Here is a 14,808-nt window from a genome sequence, read left to right on the forward strand (position 1 = left end):
ATTTATCTATAAAAAATATCTATAGATTATCTATAATAAGCCGCCCTATTGTAAAGAAAACAGCCTAGGCCTACTATAGATTTTATAAATTATTTCCTTTAATTTCACGCTTCCATATCATTATAACCTGATTTGAAATTGTGTTTATTCATGAATTAATTACAAAATATCCTTGTGTTTCTCTAGGCTGATCGTCCACCCATGTACTGCAGGGTGGATGCAACTGTGCCCATCCTGCGCATATGGCGCGATGAGGGGGCTGAGGTGTGGCAGGACTTTCGCCTGTCCAGACGTGCTATGAAGAGCCTGCAGAGACTCCTGGACAGGGGGCAAGATCATGGCTGGGGGAATGACCTAGAAGTACTCATATACACCTATTGGCTTGCCCACGGCCTGTCATACCGGGTGGTGGCAAGTGTCTTCAGTGTGCCCAAGGCTACGGTGCACAGGGTAATACACAGGGTGGCACAACAAATATGGCTCAATTTAAACAGAGTTATATCCTTCCCTGTGGACATGCAAGCAGTAGGTCAAGGGTTTGCGAATCTGGCAGGCACCCCTACTTTTCGCAATGTTGTCGGGGCAATAGATGGCAGCCACATCCGAATAAAACCACCGCAAACACACAGATTGGATTACCTAAATTACAAAAACTTTTATTCAATTAACATGCAGGCTATATGCGATTCGAAAGGAAGATTTTTAGATATTTTTGTTGGCTATCCGGGGTCTGTGCATGACACCCGGGTGATGAAGAACAGTCCGTTCTACGTAACTGCCAGGTATCCACCGCCAGGTTACATACTCCTGGGTGACGGTGGATACCCCTGCCTCCAGACCCCGATTTGTTTGCTGACCCCTTACAAAGAACCTGTGATTGGGCGGGTGCGGCAGCGGTTCAATTATCACCAGTCCAGGGCACGCAGTATTATAGAGCGGGCCTTTGGCATAATGAAAACGAGGTGGAGGTCAACCCTTTTCCGGGCCCTAGAGGTGAAGCCTACCTTCGCTCCCCAGGTCATTGCTTCCTGTGCATTCTTGCATAATGTGTGCTTAGACAATGGGGACACACTGGATCCTGATGAGGACATCACCAGGGATGACCTTGACCCTCATCCCCCTCAAGAACAAATGGGACTCAATGAAAGACCGGGAAATGACCTTCGAGACACACTGGCTGCTCAAGTCCCATGACAATCCATGTGTGCGTGTGTGTGTGTGTGTGTGTGTGTGTGTGTGTGGTTTATGTGTTACCTGTTGGTTTTTATGTGTCCTTACAAGTTCGTCCTGTTATATATATTGTTATTGAACCTGAACCTTTTAACCTGTTAAATAATTAAATATTCTTGTTTGAAAAAGTTTTGTAGGAGTGATAAATGCTACATGAAGCAGATAGTTTTAAAACATTTATTGTCAACAAACTTTACATAAAAAGATATGAACAACCTTAATAAATAACAACAATAGTAAATAATTCATAAAACATTGCAATAAATATAATAATAAATAACAGTATGAAAATGAAAACTACAACTTGTCTACCAGCCTTTCAAAGAGGACCAAAAAACGGTCTGTCTTGGCCTCACTCTCCTCATGTCGCCTCTGCTCCTGAAGGGCCTCCTCAGCCAGTTGGTCTGCAAGAGATCTGGACCTCTTTCTGGATGGTGGTGGCAGAACAGTAGGGCTGGTTGTGTCCGGGGTGGTGGGGTGTATTGGAGTGCTGGGTGCTGTCGGGGGTGCTGGTGTGGAAGGCTCCACAATCTCCTAAGGAAACAATGCAAGTCATGTGTTAGTCAGTTAGTCGTTTAGATAAATTAAATATTTAGCTGATGAAACGTGTGCATAGCAGTTAATGATTCAAGAAACCAAATAAACCTCACCATGAGGATAGCCGTGGGATCTTGGAGAGATGACACGATGACAGGTGGGTCGATTAATGGTCGGGCACCCAGAACTTCGTGCATCAGGTCGAAGTACTGCCAAGTCGCCACGGTCACCTCTCCACCATCAGTTCCCGACCCAGTTCTGGGGTTCCTCAAATCCTGAAGAGCGCACACGCACACACACACACACACACACACACCAAAACATTAAATAACGGTAACACTTTACTTGACGGGTTCATTCGTAACACATTCATAACAGCTGTCATGAAGTATTCATGACTGATTCATGAAACATGACTCAACATTCATACCAACACTTTCATGAATGTAGAAGACTAAACGATAAAAACTTAATAATAGTAATAATAAACTACTGACCATCTGTGGTGGACTTTTGAATGGTTGAACATTCCTGTTTTATATCTATATATACAGTCATTGGTGTAGACAATTATGCATTCTTCAGAGGTTACTATCATAAAATAAACAAACAGACAAACAAAAAACGAAATTCTCCTGGACACTGGACTTCCCCGTTGACTAAGATGTGACATGATCAGGTTGGCTAAAACAAAACAGACAGCAATACTGCGATTGTTGGACTTTTATCTTGACACGTTTTTGACGTTATGTTTTCCACATACATGAAAGGGTTGGTATGAATGTTGAGTCATGTTTCATGAAACAGTCATGAATGCTTCATGTGCAGTTCATGACAGCTGTTGTGAATGTGTTATGAACGAACCGGTCAAGTAAAGTGTTACCAATAACAGCAAACACATCAGTCTGGTTGATAAATTAATTTGTAAACAGATCCACTCTCGTATGACCGCATACCCTGGCTTTGAGCGCAAATACCTCGCTAAGCCACCAATCGAGCTTCGTAGGATACCTCACAGGCAATTGTTTATTTTTAAATGAACATTACATACCTTTTACTTCTTCTTTAGGTTCTCCCACTTCTTAGATGCCTGTTGACCGGTCACTTTCCCCTCCAGCCCCATTTCTTCCAGAAAGATCCTGCATCACAGTATGACACAGCACAGGCATTAGTAGACTATTTAACTCAACACACAAATACATGTTGTAAAAAGACGCAAGAACAAAGAAAGACTCACTCCCACTGTTTCTTTGCCCCCATTTTTGACTTTAAAAAATCCCTTTCCCTCGCCACCCTGAACCGGATGAGCCGCCTCGTCTCCTCTGGTGTCCCTGAGGTAAAAACAAAAGGGAAAAGTAGAATAGCTATAATGTCAACTTGACAGCGAGTCACGTAGCACAGCTAGCACTAGGTATAGTTCTACCGATATGATATCAAAGCAGTGCGCCGGTGTAATCAATCAAGGAGTGGTAACAGTAAACAAATTCACAGTGCACGAATTTCACTTTAAATCTTAACGTGTCATGTCGAGGGTTATCAGGTAGCAGCTATCTCATCTAAACAAATAGCGACAGTAGATAGCTAACCACTTACGAAACGAACACCGGCATATTAGCATCGGTCACGACTAGCTCGTAATTTAAAACAAACTCGACTAGTGACTCAGAAAAACCGTTGTCCATTAAAGAAGACCACCTAAAAATAGTATCATTACATTACAATACTTACATTCATGCGAGTCCTTGGCTTGAGCCATCCCAAATGGATTTCCTGGTCGGCGTTTAAACTTCACAGTTCACTTCGCTGCCTGACAGGTGGCGCGGTGGATGTTGGGAAATTCCTCAAAACCCTCATTTTCAAGTGTGGTCCGTTGGAAGCTTCATTTCAAGGGCTACGTAGCCCTACGGCTTAGCCCTAGCCCTTTACCCAAATGAGAAACGAGACGACCCTACCCCTCACATGAACGCACAAAAACAAGGGGAAGGGGTAAGGGGTGGAATTGAGATTGGCCCTAAGTGCTCTGCAGGGGGTGAATGGTGCATGTATGCGTGTGTGGTGGTGGGAGAACTTGTCAGTTGATTATTAAGCTTATCTCTTGATAAATTCAATGACAACATCTTGGAGAAGTATAGTGTAAAATTAAAATTATGGATAGTGATAAAATGAAAATCATGTATTTGTTGTTTTGATCAACAATTAAATGACACTTCAAGCACATATCGTTCTTTTTTTGTCATATTAAGCTTTAAAGCTTTTAAACTATTGTTCCATGCACAAACACATGCTACAGTGATCTTAACTCAAACAGAAAAAAAGATTGTTGAAAGTGTGTAATTGTCATATATGTGTGGGCCAGTTTGGCTTAATCATGCTTTAAAAAAAAATCTCCATAATCTGTCCTTATGTCTGATATTTATTGGCTCGATACACCTTACTTAAAACTTTTGTAATAGCCCAACAATATAACCATGGTCAAAGATGCCATCTGGTGGTAAAAGTGTACTGTTATAACTCGTAATGACATGGTCATGGACGTCCTCTGGTGGATAGTTAATGCACTACAGAGAAGAATAGGATTATAATGTAATGGTCATGGACGCCCTCTAGTGGTGACTCAGATTTCGACATAAACACATCAGAAATAATGAGATTTTGACGTATAAAGTATCGTTATGCTTGCGTTAAATAGAAAATATGGAACGCTTCACGAATTTGCGTGTCATCCTTGCGCCTCCGGTTTCACCTTCCGCTCTGTACCCAATGTCCTATTTGGTCTTATTTGAACGGCCCTCCCATTGGCTTGTTTTATTTGTATGTCCCGCCTTTCAACAAAACACGCAATGTTTCATTGGTTTGTTCTATTTTAGGCTGGCCAATGGTCGATTGGCTGAATTCCCTTCTTCCGCTGGACACAGGTAAGTAAAGGGACACCGTAGACACACATTCAACGACGCGAATTCAGAGAGGTAAGTTTGTCTTTCTTTCTTCTTTGTAGTTCTATTTGTAAATATTTTTTTACTTTTACAGGCAGTATTAAAACAGCGAAATATTCTGCGAGGTTAAAACAAATGTGTAGGCTAATCGTTGAACCGCAGTAAACAGTGATAGTTGCAGAGATCACGTAGCCTCCTTACGATGCCTATAAAAATGGGGAAAATGCATTAAATTGAAATCGGACGACGATGTTGTGTTTGTAAGAGACAGGGGTAATTGTGATAAAAATCCTGTAACGAAATTCAAAGTGTAACTATATAAACTTCATGTTTAAAGTGTAACCGCTAGTCCCATAGGAATGAATGGGCACGGGTCACCTAGCCTCGTTCCCAGACCTCTCAAAATGGGGAAAATGCATTAAATTGAAATCGGACGACTTGGCTATGTTTGCAAGACATGAGGGTATCTGTCATGTAAATCCTGTAACGAAATTCGAAGTAGAAATCTGTTAATTTTGTGTTTGAACTGCAACTACGACATTTTCTCATAGGAATGAATGGGAAACATAGCGTCGTAACTATAACTCTCTAATCTAGACAAATGCATCAAAATAAATTCGGACGACGATTTTGTGTTTGTAAGACCCGAAGGTACATGTGATTTAAATTCTGTGCAGAAATTCGAAGGGTAACTATATAAATTTCATGTTCAAAGTGTAACCACTTGGTCCACATGAATGAATGAGAAATTAATGGGCACGGGTCAGTATAGCCTCGTTCCCAGACCTCTCAAAATGGGGAAAATGCATTAAATTGAAATCGGACGACTTGGCTATGTTCGCAAGACATGAGGGTATCTGTCATGTAAATTCTGTGCAGAAATTCGAAGGGTAACTATATAAATGTAATGTTCAAAGTGTAACCACTTAGTCCACATGAATGAATGAGAAATGAATGGGCACGGGTCAGTATAGCCATGGGATGGGGGCAGGGTAGTAGGTCACAGGCTCACTGGCCATACAGCTATTGTGACACCTAATGGGCTGCTATCCTGACATTAGCATGGGTTTTTAACAGTGTTATCGTATCACATCAGGGGAGGCAAACAAGTAATGTGTATTGTAATAACAGTGTATTGACAGTGTAGCCTAATTAGGCAAAAGTCAAGTGCATTACAATGGTACTGATTTGTTTCTTCATGTTTCTTCTTGTCTTTCAGAAAATGACCAGTCCAAATACCCCCCCACAGCCAGGTAACTGCACCGTCTACAAAACAGCCTGTGAGGTGCTTTTTCTCAATACACCAGTGGTTCATCGGTGCATGCTGTTCTCTTGTTGTTCCAGGCGCCTCCTCTGACCTGGGGGACACACGAGTGGGCTTGGGTCCCTATTGGTTCTACAGAGAGTCAAACGTAAGTAGAGAGAGAGACAGAGTGTGTGTGTGTGTGTGTGTGTATGTATGTATATCTGTTGACTTTGTGTGTTTTTTTTTCACTTTGCTCTGTTACAGCTATCTGGAGTGGGTGCGCCGCCTGCGGGTGGGTGTACCTGAGTGCCGCCTTGCGCGGCTACAGAGATATGTGCTGGCCCGGGACATGGCGGCACAAGCCCCCCCACAGCCAGGTAACTGCACTGTCTACACGGCCTGTGAGGTGCTTTTCACAACATCAGTGCATGTGGTTATCTCGTTGTTGTTGTTGTTGTTGTTGTTGTTGTTGTTTGCCACCATGTTCTTCGCTAATGCTGATATGTGTTCCCAGGCGCCCCACCAGCCTCCTCGACCCCCTCCCCACCAGCCTCGGCCCCCTCCCCACCTCCACATGTACATGTACATGTACATGTACATGTACGACTAAATGTTGTACTCATTTTCCCGTAAATGTTCTTTAATAAATAAATCATATGTTTGTAAATAAAGACTCTGTCTGTTTCTGTGGAAGGAAAACAATGTTTTAAAAAGAAACACCAAAAAAAGAAAACACACACCATAAAAGCGGGCTGAAATAAAGCCATGCTTAAGAGTACATCACAAAAAAAATTAAAATAAAAGCAGGCTGAAAATAAAGCCATAACTTAATAAACAGTAAATAAATGAAAATGTAAGACAATTACAGTGTAATTAATGTAGTCTTACCAACTTGACATTGTTCACTATTAAATTGTTGGATAAAAGGGTCCGCTTAATACCATAACTGTAGTTGAAATACAATATTTCACTAGCTTTTGCTTGTCCTATTTGTATGTCCCGCCTTTCAACAAAAAGACGCAATGTTTCATTGGCTTATTCTATTTAGTTCTGGCCCGTGATTGGCCGAATTCCCCAGCGTCAACAGTTCAACTTTAAGTTCACGGTGCTGTAAGGTCACTCGTCACCGGCACAACCTCGGACCTTGTCGTTGCATTGAACTTTAAGTAAGTTTGGTGTTTTTGTGTTCATAACAGTCAGTATTAAATCAATTTTGTCAATCAGACATTTTAAATCAATCAGAATTCTGTTAAGTTTGAATGTATAAACGTTATGCTAGTCCCATAGCAATGAATGAGAAATGAATGGGCGCACGTCAGTATAGCCTCCTTATGAGACCTCTCAAATTCGGAAAAATGCATAAAACTATGATCGGACGACGTTTTTGTGTCTGTAATACCCGGAGGTACATGTGATATAAATGCTGCAACGAAATGTAAAGTTTAAATTATGCAAACTTCATGCTGAAAGTGTGACTGCACTAGCTATTCATCGCTAGCAATGAATGAGAAATGAATGGGCGCACGTGAGACCTCTCAAATTCGGAAAAATGCATAAAACTATGATCGGACGACGATTTTGTGTTTGTAATACCCGGAGGTACATGTGATATAAATGCTGCAACGAAATTCGAAGTGGAAATATGTGAGCTATTTGTTTAAAATGCAACCGCAATTTCCATGGTGTTGGGTGTATAGGGGCAGGGCAGTAGGTCACTGGGGGGGGGGTGGGGGGGGGGGGGGGGGGGGGGGGGGGGGGGGGGGGGGGGGGGTCACTGTCCAGCTATTGTGAAACCTAATGGGCTGTTATCCTTACATTAACATTGGTTTGATGTAGTGATTTGTTTCTTCTTGTTTTACAGAACATGTCTTTTGAGCCAGTTTTCAGTTTCGAGGGCGCAGAACTTGCCCTTCGCCCCTCTGCCGCCGCCGTGGCACACCGCCAGCAGGCCACTGCCGGTCCCCGGCATGTGAAGGGGGCAGGTGAGGTTCGGGCCGAGGCGAGCGCTCGAGCCTTACTGAGGGGAGGCAGCTCTGCAGAGGCGGTGCTGGCCGAAAGCCAGCTCCAGTTGGGCCAGTACCGCGGGCAGACTTTCCAGTGGCTGCTGGAGAATGATGTGGGGTACGCCGCCACCCTCTTGGCGTCCCACCAGAGGGAGAGAGAGGAAGGGAACACCACAAAGACGCCCCTCATGCTGAATAAGGACGCCCTTGCCTCCTACGCTGGCCTCTACCCACCCATGGTGATGGCCATCGCCAGGCGTAGGTTGCGTGAGGGCTCCCAGAAGTCAGCAGAGGGGCTAGACCTTGCGCTGGTGGGGTTTGGTGCCAACGCGCATCGAACGTACAAGTCCATGTACGATGCGCGGGACAAGGAGAGTCGGACGTAAGTAGTGTGTGTGTGTGTGTGTGTGTGTGTGTGTGTGTGTTTGTGTGTGTGTGTGTGTGTGTGTGTGTGTGTGTGTGTGTGTGTGTGTGTGTGTGTGTGTGTGTGTGTGTGTGTGTTTGTGTGTGTGTGTGTTTGTGTGTGTGTGTGTTGTGTGTGTGTGTGTGTGTGTGTGTGTGTGTGTGTGTGTGTGTGTGTGTTTGTGTGTGTGTGTGTTTGTGTGTGTGTGTGTGTGTGTGTGTGTGTGTGCGTGCGTGCGTGTGTTAATTTTGTTTGTTTTTTTCCTCCTTTGCTCTGTTACAGCTTTCTGCAGTGGATAAGGACGGTGACACCAGGCCCTGGGTCCAGGATGGAGGTCGTGCAGAAATATGTATTGGCCCGGGACAAGGAGTCCACCACCATCCCCGGGCCAGAGCCAGCCGCCTCCTCCTCCTCGGACCCATCGGACGCCGACGTCCTTGTCGCTGCCGCTGAGGTCGACTCTCCGTGTAAGTATAAAATTTGATGTGAATACACTTGTAACGCACGTGCAATGCACCGTACTAATGCTGATATGTGTTGTCAGCCACGTCCATGGACACCCCACCAGCCGCTGTTCCCTCTTCCTCTCTCTCCTCCTCCTCCCGAGAGCAGCCACTGGAAGGACTGCCGCCGGCTCCACCACTGCCCACTGGCAAAGAGGTGTGTGTGATGTGTATGTGTATGATGTGTGTGTGTGTGTGTGTGTGTGTGTGTGTGTGTGTGTGTGTGTTTCTGTGTGTGTGCCTGTCTGTGTGCTGCACATTCATCTCACTGACCGTATGTCTCTGCTCTCTGCTGTGTGTGTTTCAGCTGCTTCCCCTCAGCTGGAGGAAGACGCTGCCTGAGGAGCAGCAGGACTGGGTGGGCCGGGCGCTGTTCCGGAGGGCAGCCGACGGCAAGGTTGCCCTCACAGCGGACCTCAAGCTGTGGTGGACTCCGCCAGGCGCCCGGCCCCTCTACACGCAGCCCCCCGCCACAGCCCACGCCTTCTTCCAGCGCCCATTCTTCTTGTGGATGCCCTACAGGATGTGGGCATACCGTCTGAAGTGCCCTGCCTGTGGGCGTAAACTGATGGGCGCTGGATTATACAAGACCGTCCGGAGGGTCTTGGACAGGAGTGGGTGGTACTACATGGCCACAGAGTACCTTCAGTGCCCCTCCTGTCTGAAGAAGGTGTCGAGCTGGTCGCAGGACATCCTGCAGCAGCTGGACGTCGCGCACCGCGAAATGTTCCCAGCTGTTCACACGTACAAGTATGTCACTTTAAGTCATTCAACATTCACTCAACATGTATTTTCTTGTACATGAAAGGTTTCTGTAGTTAACTATATTTGTCTGTGTTCTGTACACTCTGTTTCCATCCCAGGATGTCCTGCGACAGAGCGGTGATTGGCCAGCTAAAGGAGCGCACCTTGGGCAACGGTGTGGCTCGCCTCCGTGCCTTCCTGGTGGAGCAGCACACCAGGGAGTGGATGTCACGGTCGATGCTGTACCTTTCCGTGCTCCGCAAGCTAAGGGCACCTGGAGCGGCACCACAGGAGGTGTCGCTCCCGGAGATGCACAAGGTGCCCGGACTCACCTGGCTTGGCGGGGTCTACGTCCGCGAGGCCATCACCAGGCTGGACGAGACCAAGGCCAGGGTGACGTCCATTTTTGGCGATATTCTTAAGATGGACTCCACGAAGAAGGTGAGATTTCTCTCTCCACTGTGAGACCCTGTTACCCTGTATGATGTTGGCGTGCCGTGTGTCTAAGTGTGTGTTTGCGCCGTGTCTTGCAGATCGCCAAAAAGCTTGCGGGCGGTGCCGCCGGCTCGGCCGCCTGGGTCACAAATGTTGGCAACGAGCGCGGGCAGGTGCTCGTGTCCGTCCTCACCGCAGCCGAGGGGGACGGACTGACCAACATGGCGGCCGGCCTGATGCGGCGGTACCGGGAAGCCGGAAAGGCCCCTCCAAAGGTCATGTACGTGGACCGGGACTGCTGTGCCACCGTGGGAACGTCGGCTGTCCATCAGATGTACCACGAGTGGCACGAGCTGGTCGTCAGGCTGGACGTGTGGCACCTCATGCGACGCTTCGCGAGGGGTGTCACCACAAACAGCCACCAGCTCTACGGCCTCTTCATGGCGAGACTCTCCTTCGCCATGTTCGAGTGGGACGCCGGGGACGTCACCCGCTTGAGAGAGGCCAAGCAGTCCGTGGAGGGGAGGGACGCCCACATCAAGCTGTCCGCCAAGGAGCTCGCTCGCCACTGTCGCCGCCGTACGAGGGGTGCGGCGGAAACGGAGCGGCTCCTCCAGGAGGTGCTGGACACCTTCTGGGGGCTGACGGACACCATGGGCGTCCCGCTGATCGACCGTGACCGCATGGAGGAGATCTGGAGCACGCAGCGCCGCCACCTCGACTGCATCCAGGACCCAGAGGGGGTGGAGCTGTACACGCGGACGGGAGAGATCACCAAGGGTGGTGTGGTGCTCCCCGTCTTCCGGTGTGCACGAGGCTCCACTTCCCTGGAGTCCTTCCACCTGCACCTGTGCCGCTTCATCCCAGGTAATTTTTTTTCCTCCACATTTACATGTGTTGTTGTGTTTTTTCCCTTTGCTTCTCACTGACTCTTTCATCCCCCATTTTTTTTATGTTTTCCAGGTACATCCGCGAGTGACGTTCACTTTCAGGTGTACCTGCTGGAGGGCCTGGTGCGGTGGAACGAGGACCGTGGCAGAGCGGCAGTCGAGGGAGGACAACGGTCGGCGCTGCGTTGCTACAGTGGCCTCCTGCAGCACAGCTTCAACCAGCTGGCCCTGGACTTCAAGGGGGTCACGCTGGTTGACAACTACACCCAGCCCAGGGAGTACACAGGTACAGAGAGATCAGTGACAGAGAGTGCTTGCTGCTGCTGCTGCTGCCTTGTGGCATCTGCTAATGTCTCTCTCTCTCTCTCTCTCTCTCTCTGCAGGGGAACTGTTAGGGGTGCAGTACCTGTACTCCCAGACGGGCGCTGTGCTGCAGGATCTGGGGGATCCCGACGCTCCGGATGGGACGGACGAGGCCGAGGAGGAGGACCAGGACGGGACGGCCACTGATGAGGGCTTCGAGGAGGAGGAGGAGGAGCCAGAGGAGATCCGTCTCCTCGAACATCACAGCGCTCTCCTCCAAGAGCCCCACAGTGTGCCGACTGTGCGGGAGGCCTCGTCATCCCAGTCGGGATCCACCCACCCCCCGCCTGACGACGACAGGATGGAGGTGCAGCAGGCTGAGGAGGAGGAGGAAGTGAGTGCAGTTGCCAAATGTTAACATTTCATATATGCTCAGGTTGTATGCTTGGAGCGTTGCATGATGTGCTGTGTCTTTGTGTTGTGCTTTCTTTCAGGACGTCATTGGGCCAGACGGTCACCCAGGCTACCAGCACGTGGTGGCCCTGGCCCATGCCCTCGTGGAGCTGCGTCACCATGCCTTTGTCAGGCAGCAGCAGGCCAGAGAGATTATCGCTCTCTGGGAGAAGCTGGCTGATGCTGACAAGGCATCGGTGACCTTCCCCCCCCGCCACCGGGACAAGCTGGTCAAGGGGCGGTTCAAGACCAGCAACCGGCACGCTCACACACCAGGGGAGGACAGTGTGAAGCGGTAAGCAGTGACTGCATTATTTACAATTTCATTTTTTTTAGAGCCTGCTATAGTCACTCACTCACTCACTCACTCACTCACTCACCAACACTTTCCCTCTCTCTCTCTCTCTCTCCAGTGTCGTCATGGGTCTGGGGGCGGGAGCGGCACAGACTCCCAAGGCCAGTAGGCTTGTGGAGGCCGTCATACTGGAGCTGTGCCGCTTGCATATCCACGAGGGCAGGACGCTCGCCGGGGTGCGCGTTAACCGCTGGGGTGCCGTCATGAGGGACTACAGACAGATCCAGGACAACGTGTTCGACTGTCCAGCCCTCATGGCGCGCACCCGGATCCAGCTGTATGAAGTTAACCAGCACACCCTGTCGATGTGGTAAGTCAGAATACTTTAGCTGTGTGTGTTTGATTTATATATTTCATTGATAATTTATTAATAATCTATTTTGTTTTCTGTCTGTTTATTTCTCGTAAGGCACAACCGGAGGAGCAAGGCGAGGATGACCGACACCATCACCATCGCAGTCCCGGGGCCCAGCGCTCTCAAGACTGCAGCGGAGCCCCTGTCTACCCCACCTACTCTGCTGCAGCATCCTCAGCAGCCAGACCAGCCCCTCCAGCACTGCCTGCCCGCAGATGACTCTGGTCTGGCTGTGACCATCAGAGGGCCGCTGGCCCCGGGCCTCTACGATCTCCTCGCCTCCGCCGCCGCCGCCACCTCCTCCTCCTCCTCAGCCATGGACAACACCCCTGCTCCCTCCACCAGCACCACCTCAGCCACCCCTGCTCCCTCCACCAGCACCACCTCAGCCACCTCAGCTGATCCAGCCACTGCTCCAGCCACCGCCATCCCCCGCTCCACTGCCTGGAGGCACAAGCTCCAGGAAGAGCAGCAGCGTCGGGCCCGGGAGGAAGGACAGCTCCTCAAGCCCGTCAGAAGGTTCTCCCAGTTTAAGTGTAGGCGCTGTGGCCAGCCAAAGACAAAAGAATTTGGCCACAGCCGCTACAAACGGGAGACCTTCTGCTCCCGGGCCGACGGGGGGACTGTGGAGCAGTGGCTGCAGAGGATGAAGGACCGGGAGCGTGAGGGGCTCCCGCCACCTTAACTCGGCTCGCCACCTTCACCACCTTCACCTCCATGACCACCACCACCACCACCACCACCACCCACACCCTGTACATATTGTATATAGTTCAAATAAATAATTTCAATTTTAAAAGAAAAACAATGCTTTCTCCTCTTCATTTATATTGTGTGCCTTTATTTCAGTTGGTCAGTTGAAGCATACACTACTAGTGTTAGGATACATCAACTTAAAAATGCTTTTTGAAAATAATTCTGTTGTCCAAACCCCCCCTGGGGATTTGAAAACCTCATTTGCATTTGAGACAGCCACTCACCAAAGTCAAGGTGTAGCAGACTGCCTAAGTGTGCCGGAAAGGCCCCCAGACCTCCGAGTGTTAACGATGCAAAAACTTGAAAAGAACTAGAAGTGTGTGTGAAGTGTGTCTTTTGTATCTCACGATGGCCATCCAGGCTACGTCCAGGCCGCTTTTGTGTGTCATGATAGCCCATCAAGGTAAGACAAAATAAAAAATGCCTAATTGCCTAAACACTGTCTGTTTCTGTGGAGAAAAGAAAAAAAAAATAATTTCACACCATAAAACCAGGTTGAAATAAAAACACAAACTTTATTAACACAAGTTTCATTGACATACATAAGTATTAAACAATATAAAAGCATGTCTGGTTCTGTAGAGAAAAGAAAAAACACTTTATTTTCCACACAATAAAACCAGATTGAAATAAAACCATAAAACCTTTATTACTTACCTTTATTACTGAAATACATAAGTTTTAATACTATAAATGCATGTTTATAATTGAGCCGACACAATATTTTTCCACACAATAAAACCAGATTGAAATAAAACCATAAAACCTTTATTACTGAAATACATAGGATAAAAACACAAACTTTATAAACACAGGTTTCATTGACATACATAAGTATTAAACAATATAAAAGCATGCCTGGTTCTGTAGAGAAATGTAGAACACTTTATTTTCCACACAATAAAACCAGATTGAAATAAAACCATAAAACCTTTATTACTTACCTTTATTACTGAAATACATAAGTTTTAATACTATAAATGCATGTTTATAATTGAGCCGACACAAAACACGGGCCCTTTAACTGCTCTCAAGTTCCGGTCTCGACGTAACGTGATTGACACGGCATATTGATTTGTGTGCGGTCCATTTTCGCTTGTCTTACTTGTCTCCCTCAAAGAGCGTGTGCATTCCATATTTCACTACAAATATTTGGGAAAAATGGTTAGAGCGAGCTGTTCAATCTAGGATTTGGCACAGTAGCATGACTAGGCGTGGGAAACGAGTCGCCAAAATGCCGTGACATAACGGTGCCGGCCCGCGGCTGACGCCGCGGGCCGGGCCGTTATAGAAGAACCGTAACCATCTTTTGCGCAGGGGCCATGCTAATCTTCTCTGTATCGTTCCAATTTTAGTATATGTGCTGCCGAAGCGAGCACGAATCATAGGTATGTCCGAGGTCCATTTATACCCTGCGCTGACAGGATCATGTGCATGACGGTTGCTACCATATCGACCCGTTCTTCTCGGTCATGAGTGCACTAATGTGCATTGTACACATCAGAAACTATAACCCTAACCCAAGGAATGTAGCTTTTCTTGACATTGGTGGTGTGTGTGTATATATATAACATGTTTGCTCGAGCAATCTCATATTCTAGCGAACACAGCGCTTTGCATTATGGGTATCACCCACGTGATATATACTTTTACATTCAAGTG

At 47.7% G+C, this 14,808-nt stretch overlaps 1 pseudogene; it reads right to left on the bottom strand.

Annotated features, from left to right (window-relative positions):
* Positions 1-14,449: 14,449 nt before the first annotated feature.
* On the bottom strand, positions 14,450-14,525 carry LOC134096387 (U6 spliceosomal RNA; annotated as a pseudogene).
* Between the last annotated feature and the right edge of the window lie 283 nt (positions 14,526-14,808).

Source organism: Sardina pilchardus, chromosome 11 (genome assembly GCF_963854185.1).
Source record: "Sardina pilchardus chromosome 11, fSarPil1.1, whole genome shotgun sequence".
Lineage (NCBI taxonomy): Eukaryota > Metazoa > Chordata > Actinopteri > Clupeiformes > Clupeidae > Sardina > Sardina pilchardus.